The sequence below is a fragment of the Triturus cristatus genome, chromosome 1_1 (assembly GCF_964204655.1).
Source record: "Triturus cristatus chromosome 1_1, aTriCri1.1, whole genome shotgun sequence".
NCBI classification, from domain to species: domain Eukaryota; kingdom Metazoa; phylum Chordata; class Amphibia; order Caudata; family Salamandridae; genus Triturus; species Triturus cristatus.
This window is the reverse complement of record NC_140579.1, coordinates 98684627-98698909: the sequence shown is the minus strand read 5'-3', so window position 1 is coordinate 98698909 and position 14283 is coordinate 98684627.

Genomic DNA, 14283 nt, shown 5'->3' with positions numbered 1-14283 from the left:
CATTGCTTATTAATCAATGTTTAGTTTATCTAAGTAATTCACTCTGTGTTGGCATATTCAGGATTACAGTTCATATCAGATTTCTATTGCGCAATTTCCAACCTTTGATCTTGAACATAAATTGACATAACATTTATATTTACCTAAATTTGAATATTGGCGACCATTTCCAGAAGAACCCGTCTACCCACAGCAAAAATCAAAATCCCTTCAGATGGAATCGTCCTTTTATGATCAAAGAGAAACCCAGGTAAGTCCAGGAAATCTCCCTCAGCACGATGTAGTCCCCACAATTTAGCCACGGGACCGGGTGATCGCGCCAACAAACCAACAATCCAGCAAATCGACTCTCTGCACCAACAGCCACCAGCAGCGATAATGATACGGAATAATACTCTCTTCTAAATTCCCCCCTTATATACTCATTTTCTCCTTACTTTTAGGACAATGTGCAACAATTTAGGAGTAGAAAGTGTTCTGATTGGCTAAATCCTCTGAATTTTGTAATTTTTTTCAATATTCCCAGGTTTGCCTGTTTCCCATGAGACCGGGCATGACATCTTCCCGATTGTATTCTTTCACAGGTGAAAGTTCCGAAGTAACAACATGTAAACCTTCTTGTACAGGTCGTTCATTGTCCCCTCAGTCATTCACACTAGTCTGGGTCTTGGCAGTCCTCCACGTTCCTATCCTTGACAAGGAGCATTTCGTTTATCATCGGAGGTCGCTTGGAGATCTTCAGGGCCATCCGAGTCTGCGCAGTAGATATCGCGCTCACATGACGGTGGCCACTTCCGAACTCCAGTTTAGGTACTGCGCCTAGGTCATGGGATCTAACGGAGCACACCATATTCCCCGGGCATACCTCTACGTGGGACTGGCTCCACCCAGCTGTGACGCCAGAGACACACCTCTTAAACCTCTTTACTCGTTATGCACTTGCCACCCTTCTTGTTGCAGCTTGGTGTATTAGTAAAGCGTGCATGCCCACAGGGCACGATGACGCTGCTGGCCAGTGTATGTACCCAGTCGCTGATACTTATCTATCCTAGCTGGCCTTACTTGGGTTGAGGAGATGCTGGATGCTACCCCAGGACTGAAGACTTAATGCTCCAACCCACTATGATCCTGGAACTTGGGGACAACCCCAGGGTGACCCTGTCTTACCTGGTACATCTACCCCAGCACTCGACTATCAATGTGATGCCCCTTCTAATGTCTGGTTCTAGCCTGCAGGAGGCTAACCCGGGGGGGGGGGGGGGGGGGGCAGACAAGTCTGCGGAACCAGGGGGAGAGGAGAATGCAATTACCTGCCCTTTCCTGAATTGTGGGACGCCAAAAGGTCAAAAATACCCTGTTGCCAAGTGGCACTAACGGAGAGTTTACCAAACCTTTCCGCGCCACAGCACACTGGTTAGCTGATAACTACCACCACCTGCCTGCTGCCCTGGTGGAAGCGCGGGCGGATATGCCTACAGGAGCTGCCAGATGCAGGCCCTTGGCTTGCGGGGGACTGCCCACCTAGTGTACAAGGTACCTGGTTCTATATGGTACTCGCAGGTGTGCCCCATGGAGGCCCTCGTAGCCAATTGCACCATGCAGTCATCATTTTGTAAGTGCCTCTCTCTGCGTTGAAATTTCCTTTGAGTAAGTCAAAATTATAATTTCCCACCATTGAGCAGGAAACCGGAGGCAAGGCAGACTGTTATTTAGTGGCTTCTGGCATTGCCGCTGTGTAACTACTACAAAACCACAATACGCCTACAACACGTCAGTACCATTGCTTGTTAGTTGCATGAGGTAACTGAAGCCAAGATTCCGGCTTCCTGCATAGCATATTGATCATACCTCCATTCAGAGCTGGTGGGACTGTCACCTTATGTGTTGAACAAGCATGAATTGTCTCCCTACGATGAGTAGTGAGCTTACCCGCCATTGGGACCATTCCCTTAATCAACTTCCGCAACGGCCAGGCAGGTCACCAGGCCGTGAGCCAGGTACCGAAAGCGGGAGCCCTGTGTAAACGGAAAAACGGCGCACAATCCCAGGGCTGGAGACAAAATTGACCTTGTTGTACTGCGAAAGAGGCACATGCGGAGACACATTAACCATTCTTTGCAAAAGAGAGCCTGTCCGCAACTTTTGTCTGTATTGGGACAAGGATGAACCATGGTAATATCACTGATCTAGTCTGAGATGTCGTCTACGCTGCCTCTGGCATATTTCTCATGATTCGCCTTATCTGACTGACACCAATCACTCATCCTGTGCTTTGTGATCTTGGCCCACTTTGGTGTGAGCAGAGCCCCGTGAAGTATACTTGGCTTCTAGGCCGATAATGCACAAGTGTCAGGTGAGAAAGATGAAACCATACTTGCCGAGCCCCGGCCAAAACCGACAACCATTTTACCATTTGTCATCAGTAGAACATACATCCATAAGACATTGATAAGGGCCACATGCATAACTCCTGGTGGCCAAAGGACCTTGTTGGCCAAGCAGCGAAATCTTCGCCCAATGCAATAATCGAAACAGACTTCTCACGGCGCACGCCACCCAGGCGCCAAACAGGACACCGAGGTTTACACCGAACAACCCGACTCCAAAGGAAAGGCACCACCGACCCAACCCCCTGCGCAAGTCACTCACCGAGGCAACGCGGAAGGATCCACCCCTGCACAGCGCCTTCCAAGAATAGCAAGCTCAAGCGCAAGTGGGACCCTTACACTAAGCAACCCCACCCATCAATGGAAATCAACCGTGCCCCCTTGCAAAACAGGTAAAGTGTGTATGAAACCCAGCCATAGCCAGACGAAACCTTGGAAGCCGTTTATCTGTGGCTTTGTAGAGACGTAACCGATAAGACAACCTGTCCCTTCTGTCTGAAACTCGATAATCATTAACAGGATGCCAAGTGACTGAAAAGGGGCATTTCAACTGTAACAGCTCCGAGGGTGCAAAGGCTCTTGCTATAAGGGGGGAACCTCAACTAAGGTGCTATCTTTACCTGTCTTCGCATAATCTTCAGTCATGTGACCTAGGCTTGGCTTGATATCATCGACAGAATGCCAAGTGACTTGGAGAAGAAGTCTCAAGCCTTCGTGCCCTTAACTTACACTGTCAGTAACCTTCCTCACAGTGGGCATGTAAGAACTGCACTGTCTCACTTAAAGCTGCTCCAGGCAGGTGCATATTCCTAGTCCAAGTACAACTATGGGAGACCTTTGAATGAATATGAAATGACATTTATTGCTAGCAAAATCAAACTCTGGAGGCGAGGGAGACATACCGATCCGTAATTACACCGCACAATGCTCCCGCCAAGCCGCAAAACCAAGTAACATCACCCACTAACCCTGACACTTGGGCAAGAGTGGCGATTCAGCTTAATCCAGGGCCTCAAGGCTAAAGGAAAAGCTTGGGCAGCGCAACGGAATATAGTGTATATTCAATTAATTACTGCCTGCTGCTTTGGTCATCTCTAAATCGACAAACAGCGCTGACTAGTGGCAAGCTGTCACAAGCGCCGGTGTTGACAATTAAGTGAAAGTGCCATGCACCAGGGACCACCCTGTCCGGTCTAGCACAGGTGGACTGTCACTTAGTCAAGCGTGCAGGTCACAGTAGGGTGCCCCGGTCGTGAGTTTCAATACGAGACAAGCAGTAAAACCGGGGGTAATGTAGGCCTACGCGAAGGGGGAAGGTAACTATATCGCCTACCATCCTTCCAGGGGATACCCATTAAACAATGCTCCCCTACATAGATGCCCAGTATTGCGTGAAACTAGAATCCGCATATGCTTGCGCTACCTTACCGCAAGGCAGTGCAACAGACCACCTGACACTAGTGCCACTATATGCCTTGACTCCCATCAGGCAGCCACTTCCTTTGCACCATACCTTGCTCCTGCCATGCTGCCCATCCTATTATCACCACCACTACTAACCCTGACCCGTGCAAGCGTGACAAGTCCACCTATTCCAAGGCCCTCAAAGCTAAAAGAATGGCTTGGGCAGCAGGCAATAGTGATTTTAATGTAAATTGAATTAAACCATGCCTGTTGAGGTCATTTCTAAAATAGACAGACAGCGCCAACCCGTGGCAGGCTGTCGCAAGCACCGGTGTGCCAGTTAAGTGAAGTGCACAGATGTAAATTTCTTTCATTCTTCAGTGAGAGCGCAAAACTAACCAACGGTCACACTACCGACCCACAGCGCTCCGCTTACCGACCCCGGTATCATACCTGCAAAGCTTCACCCTGCGCCGCTAGGGCCATGTGTTCCACACTTACAACATCACTAAAATGATTCTTTTAGATTGAGACAGAACCTCCTATCTGCTAAGTGGTGGAGTCACTTATTATTTCCAGTGATGTTAGTGAGCTGTTGCTGTGTTACTGTGTTGAAATATGTCACCATCCCCTGATATTGTATGCAAACACATTTAGAAATTAGACGAGTATGCCCATGCACTGTCAGTAACTTTCCCCAAGATGGGCACGGAAGAGCTGAACTGTTCACATTCAAAGCTGTTCGAACGGGGGCCCCCGAATAAGTCTCTACCAACTACCGCATGTGCTGAGTGCACAAGAGTGCCCTCCTGACCTCAAACCTTCAGAATGCCGAGTTAAACGCGCCAGAGCCGGGACCCTCAGCCTGTGTTTCTTCGAGGAAAACTATCCCTTCCCAACCTTCCAATCAGAGGTACCACCATATCGCTGAGAAAACTGACCAGTATGGGCAACTTGACAGCACCACGAGGCCCTGGAAGAGATGATACGGTGTTCATCGGAGGTCTTCCCGGCGCATCCGGAGCACAAGAGTTTGATACCCCAGGGGGGAAAAGCACCCTCCGCCGCATGACATTGTATACAATGAAGTACCTGTGTTGGTATGATGTGTTCAATCACAGCGTAACTGGGCACTGGATCTTTGCCTGCCTTCAGGGCTGAACTAAGAATAAATAATTATTTTCGTTCTTAGTAAAGGTTTTTTTTTTCTTTTCAGCGCAGCTAACCGAGACGTCGGGTAGCAAAGCGCTTTACCTGAGCACAAGTTCCGTCACAAGAGAACACATTCATTTGTAAGGCACTGGGAGATAATGGATTTGACCCGAATCACGATATGTTGAGCGTCGTTGCTGAGACTCAAACCCGGTTCCCCAGCTTCGAGGTAGGCCGCTTTAACCGTAAGGCCATGGCCCTGTACATTATATGCTTTGAAAAGCACACCCCTCCGTCCTTGCCCTTGGAAGGTCAGCCCATGTCAACCCTTCATGGAGCATGTGTAATGTACCTCGGCCCAGAGGTCTTGGTGTGCTCCGGCAAACGGAGGCGGCCGCCTGAGTTGGGTGCAGGCATATAGTGGCACATCCAACTGCAGCTGGCCTACTAGGGCCTTGGTAGGTACCCGGGAGGGTCTGTGTCATGGGAGGTCATGGTGATGCTCCAAGGATGACAGGATAGAATACTTACATTGTTTGGGACTAAAATTTAGAACACAATTTGTAGTCTCGGCTACAATGCTCAACATCCTGGAATTCTGGGCTAATCACTTAACCTCCCCGTGCCTTACAAAATGTATGGGACCTCAGGTAACGGAACGGGTGCTCATGTAAGGCGCTATGTTACCCGACGTCTCGGGTCATAGTCGCGCTATATATAACTCTATAAATATTTGAAATAAATATTCTTAGCTAGTCCTGAAGGCATGCATAGATCCAGTGACCCAGCCGCCCAAATGAAAGGCAGAGCTAGCACATAGTGGATACAGGCTAACGATGAAAATGCAGCGGTTTGTATTCCAGTTAGGGACTTAAAGGTATGCTGCAGCTTTGCACTGGCTATCACGCCAAAGTGCAAAGTAAGACTAAAGGCAGTTACTTATAGAAATAAATAAATAAATAAATAATAAAACACGTTTAGTTACTTGATTGGGTTGACATCAAGAAAGGTTAGGGAAGGGAAGCTTGGCAAATATATAATTATACGGAGTATGTGGTATTCACGAACAGTACTTTGCCTCTCACGTGACAGATATTTCAGTGTCAATCTCTTTACCCAGCCTTTGGTTCTTTAAGTAATTATATCCGCCACCCGGATCTACATGTTTTACTGGTGGTCATGCGTTGCGGATGTCGTTCCATGCATTGAACCACAGCAAATGTAAATATACTTGGAGCAGCAAAGGGCTGCCAGAGTTTGCCCAGGCTTACCAGTGTTGAATATGGCAGCCCGCTGTGGATAATGCAGTGGTGTAAGGGAGGTCTAGGTTTCAGGGGCTCCAAGCCAACTGGGGGGGCTCCTAGCGGGAGCTGGCTAGTGTGGCGGCCAGCTCGGCCTTAATTTGGGGCTGGAGCAGGTATTTGCATGCACTAAGTACTTAGATGCTAGTGGTCTGCCCTCAGGGGAGGGTTCCCACAGTACACCCTTGCCTTAGCATCAGAATGGGTCAACCTGCGACACACCTGGCGATCATGTGGAACGCGCTATACCTGGTCAGCATGTGCGCATGAGAGTAACTCCGCGTAGGGGTAGTTTCAGGTATTTACAAGACAGTGATGGAACAACAGAGACTTATATTATATTGGATTCACGATTGGGTAGTCAATACTCCAGGGGGAGGGACCCTTACATATTTCTCCCCTGCCACATAAAGCCGCAGTGATACTCTCTTTACATACTTGAACCGTGCAGTATGTCTATCTGATTGAAACACAGCGTGCAAGCCCAGGATTCTAGGTCTGCTCCAAGACTCCATTAGTAACGGCAGGACAGTCATTGGTTCGACCCAAAATGACATTAACTGATTGTGGGCATGTTGCCCAGTGCCAACCTAAAAGCTTTGCATGAGTATACAGGAGGGGGCTTTACTTTGAGTGCCCGGTAATTTTATGAGTGAGGCAGTTGAACCGATACCACTAGGGCTATCATGACGGTCTTTTGTTGGCTCCTCTTGAATGTAAGGGTACCCATTTTCGCAGTAACTGTGTGCTTTCCTGTGGTAGGATTCGGTTTGACGGTTACAGTCAGCTTTCCTCCTGCCCAAGCCATCCTTCTAGCCTTGGAGGAGGGGGGTGGGGGGGCTGGATTGCCTCATTTGTCATACTTGGAGTTCAAGGGAAATAGAGGCGTGTCAGCTCTCTAAGTTCGATTGCCACGTTTGCTGCGCTTCAAGGATAGATGTTGAGTGTCTCCTGACAAGTGCCGCGTGCAATTTTAGTTTACATTGGGTTTTGTGAATACATTATCCGTTCACTTGCAGTCAGAGAAAGTAGATAATCTGGTTGGATATAGCAGTGCATGACCTGGGACACTTAGCAGTAAAGCCGGCAAGCATTAAGCACATATATCATCATCCGGAAGGGGGATGAAGATGTCAGTTCTGTGTGGACAAATGCTCCGTTAGTAAGGGAGCTCCCTGGTGTAAGGCGTGCACGGCAAGGATCTGAGGGTAACCAGCAAAGGCTTGCTTCCAGTGTTTGTAAAGTTGATCAGATGGGCCAAGCTGTGCTGCAAAGCACCATGCATAATCTATAGGTCACAGTTTTGAATACGAGGTCCTATGCACAGTTACTATTAGGTTCTGATTCCTATACGCCTGCACACCATCACATATATTGTACATTCGGGACACATGTTATACGTTCCACCGACCCCCCGATGAGAGGTGACCACACATTTTCAGCGATGTAATTTCCTATGGGTCAAGAGGGGCGAGTTGTGGTGGCAACAAGACACCTGCAGCAGGGAGTGACGCCAGGCGGCAAGGAGTTGGAGAGTAAATGGGATTTGAAGGTCCCGCTGGGTGCCGGCCACCTGGCCACTGCAGGTTGTTGATGGTGATCTCTAAGGGCTTAGTAGGGGTCATGACAAAATACACCTGGGCTGATTCACGAATTGTAAGTTTTGTATGTGCTGTTAGAGCTGCTGTCGCCACCGTGCTGCTTTGATTAAGAAAGCGCGCGTATTTTAACAGATTGAGGAAATTGTTGTGTGCTTCCACATTGTGTTATATTTTAAAATACCTGAAAAACTACCTCCATACTCGAACCGCGATCCACGAGCAGATCCAGTTGTCCCCCTGCTCTCTCCCCTCAGGCCTCAGCCAATCGGCCTTCTAGGGGTGGAGACTGAAGGCGGGGCACAAGGGCCAAATACAACATCTCCCCCGAGAAGGCGCGCCAAAGGCAAGCCCCTCTGCGCCCGTCCGTGACAGGCCGGTACCAGGGGCCATGAGCGCTGCCCTGCCGCTTTTCTACTCAGGCAAAACCCTGAGACAGCTACAATTCCCGGTCATACCACCTTTCCCCGGCACAGTCAAACAAGCCCTAGGGGCAGGCATCTCTCACTGTCCCTCTGGCAGTAGGGAGCATGTAGTTCCCTCTTCCTCCCACGACCATCGGCCACTTGCCCCGAGGAACGACACCCCGCTCCGGGTGATATACCTTAACACACGATCTATGGTGAAACATCAGTTAGACATTTTTATCTTACTGACCACTGAAAGGCCTGATGTGCTATTAGTCACGGAAACTTGGCTCACCGCTGACTCCCTCCCAGACATTCTTGCTGCTCTCCCCCTAGACTATTACATTCTTAACGCTAATCGCCCGTCTAGCCACCCGGGGGGTGGGGTAGCAGCCATCATACAGAAGCAATTTAAATTTATGGCCACTGCCTCGTTAGTCTTGCCAGATGCAGACAACTTGGTTATTCATCTTGAAACTGAGACAGGTGCCCTCTCGCTTATACTCATTTATCGTCCCCCTTATCCCATGCCCATGTTCCCTATCTCCTCAAGCGAACAAATGGCAAATTTGCTGATGCTCCATACCAGAGTTGCTCTATTTGGGAACTTCAACTATTGGTTCAATGATGTTCGAGCCGGACCACATGCCACAGAATTATTTGAAGCCCTTTCCAGTCTTAATCTGACTCAACATGTCACCGATTCCACTCACTCGAAAGGTCATACCCTCGACCATATCTGGACACATGATGTAGCCCTAACCAACCTAGTCATCTCCCCCTGCATCTGGTCGGACCACCACCTGATCGACATTACCATCATAGTTAAAGGTAGGGTCAAAGCTCCCACTCTGGCAGGTGGGATATCGCGTAAATGGAGCTCCTATGATCGCCAAGGTTTCATAGATTTTCTGACTAGCACCTCTCCTATTCTTTATTCTGTCTCTAGTATTGAGGTGATGGAGGGCGACATCACCAATTGGCTACAGATAGCCAGTGATCGGTACGCCCCTCTCACCAAATTTGCGCACACCAGGCATGGCAACGCGCAAAGATGGTTCTCAAGTGACCTCAAGATTCAGAAATTGAAGCTCCGCCAGTTAGCACGTAATTGGAGACGTGATTACTTGAACCCTGACAGACTGCTCTATATAGCGGCTCGTAAAGAGTATAATGGTGCGATATCTAAAGCCAAAGCCGCACATGTCTCTGACAGGATCCTTTTGGCCCATAATAAACCAAAAGAAATCTTCAAAATAATGAATGACTTCACCTCTGATGATAGAATTCTACCTACTCAGCTTCCCACCCAAGAGACCTGCAATGCATTAAATACCTTTTTCATTGAGAAAATTGTGGACATCAAGAACACCATCCCGCCCCCTATGCTTAGTGGGTTGCCGGATGTCCTCGTCTCTAACCCTTTGTCCCTCACCCATTTTTCGGTCCTTACCCTTAGTACCCTCTCCGAGCTCTCTACCCGCATTAAGTCGGGGTCCCCCAACGACTGCTGCCCTCCCTCTGTTTTTAGGGAAATCTGTCTTTCCCTACCAGATAGCATCCTCTCCTTTCTGAATGCCTCCCTTAATTCTGGCACGGTCCCCAATGCCTTCAAGGAGGCTATATTGGTCCCCCTCCTAAAAAAAACAGGAGCGGACCCTGCTACCCTCTCCAATTACCGTCCTATCTCCCTCTTGCCATATCTGTCTAAGATCCTTGAGGCCCATGTAACCACCTGTCTCTCGAAAATTGTTGAGAGCTCCAGCTATTTGGAATTTAACCAAGCTGGTTTTAGGCCGGCTCATTCCACCGAGTCCGTCATTCTGGCGGTGATGGACGTTTTGAGAGGGAATGCAGACAGAGGAATCGCGCAGGCACTCGTGCTCCTGGATTTGTCGGCAGCGTTTGACACGATGGATCACAACATTCTTCTCCACCGTGTCGAGCAGGCCGGCATTCATGGCCTCGTCCTTGACTGGGTTAAATCCTTCCTCACGGGCAGAGGACAGGCGGTTCGCCTGGGCCCTTATACTGCACCCAGGGCACCCACAGTTTGTGGGGTCCCACAGGGCTCTTCCCTCTCCCCCTTACTGTTCAACCTATACCTCCGCCCTTTAATTCACTCGCTAAAGAGGTGGAAGATCACCGTCTTCAACTACGCGGATGACCTGCAGATCATTTTTCCCCTGGATTCCCCTGACTCCGCTGCTGTACTCCAAGCAGCAATGCTTCACATGCAGCTGTGGATGAACCAGAACCAACTAAAACTCAACCCCGGGAAAACTGAGCTTATTCTGCCAGGAAAGAGCTTAGCACACTGGGGCCCCCAGTTCTGGCCAAGTGAGCTGGGCTCTGCCCCTATGCCTGCTAGCTCGATTAAGAGCCTAGGAGTGCTTATTGACTCCGACCTCTCCCTTAAATCTCAGGTAGGCGCTGTGATCTCTTCCAGTATGTTCCAGCTACGTAAAATCCGCAAAATTTCCCATCTGTTGTCACATGCGGCGTTGGTACAAGTTGTGATCTCGCTGGTATTATCCCGCCTCGACTTTTCCAATTCCCTCTACCTCGGCTTACCTACAGTGTTGCTTCGCCGCCTCCAAATGGTGCAGAATCAGGCAGCGAGACTTATCTATAAAACCCCGAAGTGGCAATCCGCAAAGCCTCTGCTGCACAAACTGCATTGGCTACCTATCGCACAAAGGGCAGCCTTCAAGGCCGGCTGCCTGACTTTCAAAGCCCTCCATGGCAACAGCCCAGACTTCATTAAAGCTCATATTACGAAGCACCTCCCGGCTCGCAATCTTCGGTCGGCCCATCTCCATCTGCTGGCCGCCCCAACCTTCAAACAAAAAAAACTGGGCGGACGCAGATTTGCCTACCTGGCCCTCAAGCTATGGAACCCCCTTCCACTGTCGATCAAGACCTGCAGCTCCCTACTTAACTTTTGAAAATCCCTAAAAATCCTGCTCTTCCCTACCTCTGGTTAGCCTATCTCGCTACAAACTCTGTACTCTGCTAGCGCCAGGAAACTTTCACATGATTCTCCCTGTCGGGTCTGTCTAACGATCATCTAAAAGGGCTTTAAATTAACAGCCTCTCTTGTCTCAGCCATACTGTGAGCATTAAGCAAGCGGTCTGAGCATCAGTAGGTTGGGGTGAGCACGTCCGTTCCCGGCGTTGTGGCTGTGATTCCTGATGTGACTCTTGGAGTCCTAGTCCTGCTTGCTGTAGGTGGAATGATGAGTGTTGATTACATAACTGGATGCGATGGCTGCGGAGGCAGAACCTTGCAGCACACTCTGCTAAGCAAGGTCCCTGGCGAATTGTTATGACCCAAGGCCGAAGCGAGAGCCTCTAGTGCGGGGCCAGAATCATTAGGCGACTGCAGCACGGCAAAGGTCTTTCAGGCTCTGGTAGAATGGTGCATGCTAAGTATTCCTAAAGGTCCACCCCCCCTGGCAAAGATGGCAAGCAGGGGTCACACGGGGGTCGGAGCTATCAGCTGCCAATCTTTTGAGCATATAACCAGCATGAAAGTCGGAGGGAGGCTGCTGAGTTGCCCTAGCATGGTTTGTCTCGCTTCAGGGCCAGTTAGGGTTACTGTTCAGGGTAAGGTTAGAATTCTTGGTTGCGTTTGGATACTTTGACAGGTTGCGCTTGCTCATGCACAAAAGTGGTAATTTTGTGGGTGTGAACTAGGTGTCCTTCAAGGAACTCATTAGATCTTGCAGTCCCGCCATTGCAGAACATAAGATTTGTCAACATTCAAGGAAACCATTATTAGCAGGAAGGTATTGAACCATGGAGAGCCAATGGTTGTGGGTTTGTGCACAACAGTAGTAAGGGAATTACATTCAGTTTCAACAGGCTATGTGTACCATCAATAGCACCAGCAGCTGGAAAGCTGCTATTTCACCCGGGATTGGGCTGGCAATGTCATCAAACTTTGCAGCCAGACACGGAATAGGCAAAGACATACCTGTGATGGTGCAACGTGCACTCAGCAGTAGAGTTAGCTGAGTGTCATCATACCCTGGTATACCGTCAGTGATAAACATAAGGTTAGGGGCTACAGACGAACAGGCACTTTCTGTCAGCTGGGGCGGGAGTGTGCCAGTGCCAAGAGGGTGCGGGTTGCCTGGTTAGGGCTGATAAGGATGGGAGGGAGCACTAATACGGACAACCACAAGTGCACATTTTGCAGTCATGGAAGTTTTAAATTGATAATTTGATGGCATGGTACCAGTTGCTTCACTTGTGCGAATTTTCCTTGCCAGTTGTCAGCGGACATTCAGAATGCAATGTTGGTGGTTAGCCTGTTGTCATGCCTTTCAGATGTGTTTTTAGCTCAGGCATGGCCAAGCATGGGTTAGATGCCTGAAGTCTGCCCTGGGATACATGTTCACAGGCATGTGGAGCGGCAGAACTTAGAGAGGCTTGGGTCCGACCTCTGGTTACAGGTTCAGATCCTGGTAGGTCCACTTAGTATCCCGTCCTTCTTGGTTCGACGATACAGGTACCATTGTTTGAGTAACGATAACGTGTAATTTCTCCTGCCCTTTAGCCTTGGCTGGCAGCAATGCAGGTTGTGGAAGATGTCATCCAACGAGTAGGCTATGGGCCAATTTTTGGGTTAAGCACAAATAGGCTACAAAGTATGGGAGGACACTTGGCATTCCCAGTTTCGCGAAAGAGCAGGTATCTATAGATTTGGTCCCCCCTCGGTCCACACTGTCCTGTCTGCTCCCTGGTGTCTAACAGAAGTTTTGGAGGGCAAGGCGTCACCTGGGGTGGTGACTGGCGCAATGTGATGGACATACTCCGACATTAGCACTTCTTGTCAGAGGTATTGCTCTTCAGCCAGGCAGTGTTAACATTGAACCAACACCAAGCTAATTGTTTAGGTCATCCTGGGCGCATATACATGAAGCACTAGGCGAGGTGGGTACCACGGATACTGGGTCCCCCTCAGAGTTGCAGGCTCAGCAGGACACGCTAACAGGAGGGGCGATGGGAATCCCAAGGCATTTCAAGGGATAACTGGCCGCAAGCCCCCCTGGCGAGGGGTGGTGTAATTGTGCAGGCACTGGAACAGCTTCTGTATAAATAGCGGCCCTGGCAGGGGTGGATGTGTCTCCCCTCTCATCACTGGGGTCGAAAGCTGGGAGGCAGGGATTTGACTTTTCTGGGTAGGAGGGGCCTGCTGCCAGAATTAAATTTCCACTGGTGTAAGTTATGCATCCATCCCTGAAGAGAGGGGTTGTGGCGGTATCAGTCTGAAATCCACAGGGATTTGAGAAAGGATGGAGACACCAGCTGTCCTACGGTCCAGTATGGGCTTGGACTTGTTTTGGCTGGTCCTGGGAGAGTCCAAGGAATCAGCCGGATATAGGTAAGATGCCTACCTTGGTGGGGGGCCCTGGTTGTGACGGTGGCCACCCCCAGAGCTGTGGAGGAGTTACAGGGCGATCCAGAGTCTGCAAGGTACAGAAGGGTACTATATGCAGCAGCACAACAAGGGTGCTAAGCCAAGGATACCCAGGGATGTCTTAGCGTTGTCCCCTGGAAGAACTACAGCGCCCGGTTAGATCTACGGGCGGTTGTGGGTCTGAGCAACCGGGGGCTGCCTGGAACGCTCCGCCCACCTTTTGGGGGGTGTGAGTAAGGGAGTGGACTGGTGGTCCACTGATGGGAGGGGTGGCCCCTCCCAATAATTGGTAAACACCGATTGGCGACGGCCACGGTGTAATTTGGCTCATCAGGCGGGCAGGCGGCATAAGGGTTGGCCTGCCCTGGGATCGCCCGTAAGATAACCCACCATGTTGGCATATTTGTTATGCAAATAAACCTGCAGCAATTTTCTCCACTAACAAGGTGTTGTGTGGTTTATTGATGTATTTTGCTGCATGATAACTGACTACTGTTGCCGATATTGGCACTAAGGAGGTGACAGAGAGGGGAGAGGGAAAGCGGAACAAACCAAAAGATTGAAGCGGGAAAAGGAAATGATAGAAGAGAAAGAAAGGTAGAGAAA